General features: G+C 39.3%; 1 long non-coding RNA gene across 1 annotated transcript in view; it reads right to left on the reverse strand.

Annotated features, from left to right (window-relative positions):
• LOC118160429 overlaps positions 1-5,644 on the reverse strand; it is a 17,854-nt gene extending 12,210 nt beyond the window's left edge. The window contains exon 1 of the long non-coding RNA XR_004747496.1: positions 4,794-5,644. This is a non-coding gene — a long non-coding RNA (uncharacterized LOC118160429). The remainder of the gene's footprint in view (positions 1-4,793) is intronic.
• Between the last annotated feature and the right edge of the window lie 899 nt (positions 5,645-6,543).

Below are 6,543 nucleotides of genomic sequence, written 5' to 3' on the forward strand. Positions count from 1 at the left end.
TATTCTATTCTATTCTATTCTATTCTATTCTATTCTATTCTATTCTAACTCATAATGTAGCATGGAGGAATGTAGCAGTGGTGTGATAGGAGATGCCACCAAAGAGGATGCAGGATGCAGTGTAGGGAAGCAGAGGCACAGAGAGATGACAGGTCAGAGGACGGTTCTGGAGGCCTCAACTATCAGCAACTCAGATGTACTTGGTTAAAGAACTGCAGAGCTTGACAAAGCCAGTTTTAGTGGTAACAAAGAAAAAGAACAGGTATCAAACATTTAAGAAGCTCCATATATATGGCAAGTTGGGATATAATATTGAGTTCTACCTCAAAAAAGACAGATTAAGGAGCAAAACTGCTAGAAAGCATATAAGAACACTTGAGTATAGGCCCTGGAGATAGAAAGAAGAAACTAACAACAATGTAAAAGGGAGGAAAATTAAGACAACGCAACAGTCAGAAGCATTGTCCTCCTGGCAAAGGACTCAGGATGCTGGCAAGTTGTGTTCCCCACAGCTGACTCTTGAGGATGACTTACTGCCATACTTGGGAGCTGGAGGAGCAGGGGAAGGAAGAACATAACACCAGAAAATATTTTTGTATAGCAGACCTTAACTGTATTACTGAGATTTGCATTGAATTATTTAGGTAATTTGGACTCTGAAGGTTAGTATCATTGTAATTGAACTATAATAACAGTTTATTGTATTTTAGTTAGGCTGTTAAGATTTTAATTAGTCTAACAATAAATTCTTGGCTTCCTAAATGAAGTATTTCCCCTTTTGCCCATAATAAGGTTTTGAGTGCAATAACTTGTCACATAGGTACTACAAGAATTGAAGAATGATTGTGTTCACAGAAAAACAAAGGACCGTGCTGATGCACTGAAAGAAAACACAGAGAAAAATAGACAAAGCCAGAATGATCTTAATCCTGATGACTAATGATAGAATGCTTGCACTGTATTACTTAGGTTATTTTAGCAATCTCCTGAGAAACCCAGTGGGAGGTGTTTCTGGTGATGTATGAAAGATGCCAAAAGAAATAACAGCTGTCTGAAAGAATTTTCCTTCATTAGGTAAAGCAGGGATATGATGAAGGGAAAAAATATTCAGTTGAGATAGCTTGTATAATCCATGCCAATTTCTGCTCCTAGTTTAGTTCACAGTTGATTTGCTTCATACCATTTGCAAGGAGGGGAAGCGCTAAAGGCCTGATTCTTTAATGTTCCCAGTACTTTCCTGGTAAGTTCTTTCCAGCTGGGTAGTTTCAGCAATGTTACGGAATTGGGAAGGTGCTGCGAAGCTGGGATAAAATAGTGCCAACCACAAATTTAATCAAAGCCAACTGAGACTGGGTGCAACAGTGCAATAGGATTGTAAGGAAATGTGAAGGAGACTGAAACAATGCAGCCTCTGCTGTTTCTGACCTTCTTGAGAAGTACTATAACTCCAGACAATGTCTTTCTCCTGAAAGCAATACAGTAAACAAATGAAAATAGCTGCAATGCCTTAGGATGATTTAGACCCTGCATACCTGGTGCTGGTACCTGAGTGTTCAGTCAATTGTATCAAACACATTTTAGCTCCATATTGTGGTGATTCCTAAACAGCAATGACAGCCTACCTGTTGTGTTAATTGGATACAAAATAACGCATTAAGCTTTTTGGAGAAGCTTAGTTTTATGCTTTATAGCTTTTCTGGTTTCCACTGAGACACTTAACTGAAACTGATGATTGCTACTTAAGGCTGTAGGGGGTGAAAGGTTGCTTGTTTACGTTGCAAGTATTTAGAAAATAATAGTCTTTATATTCTCAATATCTGATCTTGGATTTGGGGGTTTCTTCACCCATAGGGTGTAAACAAAACAATAACAATAAAACTTCAAACCAAAAAGGAACAAGTAGAAATATATAACCTAAAGACACATGATAATGTATTGGCTGATAAGTGAAAAGCTAAATTTGGGACTTTTTTTTTTATATATATACATAAGGACATTTTCTTGGTGCTTGCAGTTAAATATATTTCATGTTCACTCCTAAAATCTTAATATTTATTTTCCTCATACATTGGAGAAGAAAGGTTTTTGAGTATCAAAGAAATTTCAGTTTGCTTTGAAACAAATTTTAAGAGAAGAAAAAATTGTTAAATGTTTCTAATTGCTCAAATTTGTGTTTTCTGTCCATTCCCCAGGAAAATATTGCTCATGTTACTAGTGAGTGGAACCACTTGGTGTGACAGTGCTCACAGCTTTGAGTTCCAGTAAAAGCTAGCAGTGCTGGAGGCATAAGAGCAAGATAGCACCTAGACACCAGACAGGAAGAGAAAAGAGGTTGGAAACAGTACAGAAAGCTCCCATGGATCTTCAGTGGCATACCAGTATGGGGGGAGCAGGTTTGGATCATGTTCTTCACGACCATCGCTTCAGGTCTTATCTTGGAGTTGACCTGGGGAGTTCATACTTATATGTAGATGTTGTTACTTTTTGGCCTGCATAGCTGATGCCTGGTTCATGTCCTTGTTCTGCCTTAGCTCTGATAGGCTTTGGGGTAGCAAAGGGCCTGACGGCTACTCCTGGACAACCAGTATATGAAGCTGGCAAGGATCTCTCCTTGTCTCTCCTGTGGTGAGAAGCAGCTTGCTTTCAGAGAGGTGGAGCAGGATCAAGTGTCACTCCTCTCCATGGTGGCAGTCTCTAAGCTTGGGGTAGGCCCCGGGAGCAACACTCCTCAGTGACGGGATGCCAACATCCCCCCAGGAGAGGTGTGAGCATCTTAGTTGGCTTTTGAACACTGATTCTGCAAAAGGGAACAGCTGTTGCCAAAATATGATAATTACACTGCTAGGGCAAATGGTGCTTCACACAGAAACCCAGCCAAGACCCATGTTCTGTAGGTCATACTCCATGGATTAAGTCTCCATGGCTTGAGTATGGAGCTTGAGGCTCCACGGTTGGAGGGGCCACTAGGATATAAAACTCTCTTCTTGGTCTACAAAGCAGGTGTTTACCTAAAGCACAAAGGAATTGTCCTCCCACCACCTCCCCAGTGCAGAGGTGGACTTGTGTGCCAGAACTGTGAGGTGAGGATGTGCTCCTCTACTGTGAAATGAGAGGCTGACCTCAGTCTGGGGTGAGGTGATCTAGAGTGGCCTTGTTGTTCATTTTCTTTAATCTATATAAGAATTCTACCTTCCAGTGATACATCTGTTTCACTTGACAAAGTTGACAGCCACATTGATCGAGTGTGTTATTTGGTGCTACAGGAATGCAGTATAAGAGAAAAGGGACTTTATAACTGATTATTAATCCCTTGGCATCCACAGGTGCAGGTAGGTGGTAATTTGGTCTCCTCCATGGCATGAATTATTCATAGATTTGTTAGAATTTATAAGTAGACATTGAATAATTCTTCTGTAGCCAGATGAGATGAATGATTGAAATAAACATTTTTTTTAAAAAAAAAGGAAACAAAAAAAAAAGCCTCTGTTCCAAAGTGAAATGTCAGTACATGTTCTCACAATGATTTTGGAGTTTTTCTTAAAGATTTGGCTCACAGTAATCTGTCTAGTGAATTTGAGCAAGAGGAAGGGTTTTAACATGCTGGAGGAACACTGAAAAATATACCTGAAAATATGACAGGAATAAATGAACTTGGTGTTCACCAGCACTTGGAGGGTGGAGTGACATAGGTATCTATTCCCTCTGCAGACAATTTCTCGGAGGAAGAAAGTCTACTTTACAGGTAGAGTGTTAGTCCATCAAGTATAACTTTGTCTTCCGCTTGAGGAGTAGCATTGATTTATTTGCAAGTTAGAATTTGGTTCTGATGGTTTTGGAAATAAAGTGTAGTCCAATACATGGATGACCCTTGGCTTTAAATTCCAGCAGAGGATAGTTACTGGGCACATTTGTGAGGGAGCAGTGGGAATCTGGCATGATGTACAGTCACCACAAAACGGTGTCCTGTTTGAGTATAGTAGCAAATTCTGTAAGAAGCCAGAGGACGCTGTGCCTGAGAGATAGGCATAGGTCAATGAACATGCCTTCATTCTTTATAGTAATAACTTGGATATTTTTAAATTTCTTGGTCTTTTTCGAATTTTCGAAGAATCTGGGACGTATAAGGTCTGTTCTGCTCTTTGTCTTTGTTCTGATCTTTTTGTTTTTGAGATTTATTCCTTCTGGACATACAGGTAATTCAGTTATCCACAGTTTAATTTCTGCCCCTCTTGCTATTACTATCACTTTGTAATTGAATCTGCTTTGCTTAGAAGTGCTGTGGCTGCTTGTCTTTGCCCCCTCACCTTCTGAAAACAAAACTGCCAAATAAGCAATAGTCATGCTTCTTTGAGGCCTACAGGGATATGTTAAATCAGAGATGTGCTTGATGACATGGATTTCTTTTTAAAATAGGTGCAAGAAAAAGCATTCAAAAAATAGACATATTATAACTCCTTCCCAGTGGCGTGACAACTAATGGGAATAAAATTTGGGAAGTTTTCACTGCTGGATATCATGTCTCCCATCAAATAGACAGCATTAATAAATCAGCTTTTTGAAATACCAAGAGTTCTTTTAAAGTGTGGGGGTAAGTTTTTGTTTGTTTGTTTGTTTTTGTAATCTAGATTTTCATAGCATGAGATCCAATCTCAGATTAGGTAGCTCTGCATCGTCACTTGTGCTAATTGCAGCAAACGTGGTGTACTCCACAGTGTAACTAGAAGTATTACCTCTAAAGATGCTTGATGTTAGCCTGCCTCTCTACTTAGTACTGTCTGCTCTTCAAGCAGCACAACATATTTGGATTTCAGCATCACACATCAGAAAGAGAAGAACCAATCAGAAGAAGCCTTAAGGGGGAAAATGAGAAGACGAGGTCTGGATAATTTGTGGCCATTCACGAGCACCTTGAAGAATTGACTGAGAGGGAATGCAATAGCAACCTTCAGATATGTAAAAGGATACTGCCTTGTAAATGAATATACATACATTTTTATTCCATGTCATTAGTGGGTAGGTGAGAACATGTACTGCAACAGAGGAGAATCTATGGTTCTGTGATTCAGAATGGGCTCCAGTAAAGTTAGCTGATGATGAGGGTAGAAAATCCACAGTGGAATTGGCATGCAGCAGCACAGCTTTTGGATTCTATGTTGATGAAAGTTAAAAACAAACCAGACAAGAGTATGTCTGGACTATCTATAATTAATAGATGTCATTAACTCTGCCTTGCTGACTTCATTCCCTCCTTTAAAATTTGATATGGTATTTCTGCATTATATAGAACGTATTTTTTTCTGTTAGAACATGGTTGGTAGATTGTGTGTTCAATTACAGTCATTTGTCAGTAAATTACCCTCCATGTTCTGTTAGTAATATTATGCAGCTCTAATATGTAAAGGCCATAATGCCTAGTGGGAGTTTTAGCAGGTTATGAAAGCCTGTAGGAAGTCCTTATGCTAACGAGTCTACAACCTGAATGTGCAAGTGAAAAGTGTGAGACAGAATCTAATATTTTTTGTAGAGGGCCACATTTTCATTAAAAAGATTGATCTGAAAGATATCTTATGAGTCCTGATACCAATTTGCTGTTTGAGTGAAAGGAGCTTCTGGTAAGGCTGGAGATGACAGATTTTACAAGGTTTCTTTCTGGTTAGTGATAGATTATAGCTGAAAAGCTTAGAAAACTCAAATTGCTGAGAGAGATGAGAAGGTAGTTTTGTTGTTGTATTGAGTGTAAAGAGCTATGCAACTTGGCCACGTGGGCTCTGCGCTCACATGTGGTGTGGCTCTGTGGGGGGACATAATTCTTCAACCTGTCAAAGCTCAGGATACAGCAAAAAGTGCTGGTGTAACTGATATTCTTTTTATGAACAATCAATTTGTATGGAGCTGGAGCCTTTAAATCTGACTAATTGTGGGTTGACTTGCAGACAAACACCACTGCAGCTTTAGGTATTTCTGATCTCCCTGAAGGATTTGGGTTTCCTATATAACATCCTCATTATTAAAAGCTATGCTTTTTAAGATTGCTTTTAATTAAATATAGTTAGTTGCTTCCTGGCATATGGATTTCCCAACTCCAGCCAATAATGGCTAGCTAGAGGAGTCCATGCAGACTGAAGATGCTTCTGAAAATCATTTGAATTGTTTCAAACCTATAATCTGATAAATACATTGGTGTACGAAGTGTTAAGTACATAGGGTTTTTTCTATATTCCATCTACAAAAGTTAATAACTATGATGATACTCGAAGACTAGGCTGGCAGCCCCTCTTTTTATATGTGATTTCACTGCTTGTGACTCTAGCTCAGAAAGATGCTGCTCAAAATTAAGGCTATCTTGCACAGGAATTATTTGCCTAATTTGCAGGCCCGTAGGATGCTGCCAAAACAGCACTTTGCAGCAGGGTAAAGAAACACAGCCCATACTTGAGACAAACTGCAGGTAGAATCCAGTGCTTACAGTACCTTCATTTGGCACAACTTCCTCTGTGCTGGCAAAAGCATCTCATGGACAAATGTTCCAATCGGGGGGGGGGG

This window comes from Oxyura jamaicensis, chromosome 1, assembly GCF_011077185.1.
Source record: "Oxyura jamaicensis isolate SHBP4307 breed ruddy duck chromosome 1, BPBGC_Ojam_1.0, whole genome shotgun sequence".
Lineage (NCBI taxonomy): Eukaryota > Metazoa > Chordata > Aves > Anseriformes > Anatidae > Oxyura > Oxyura jamaicensis.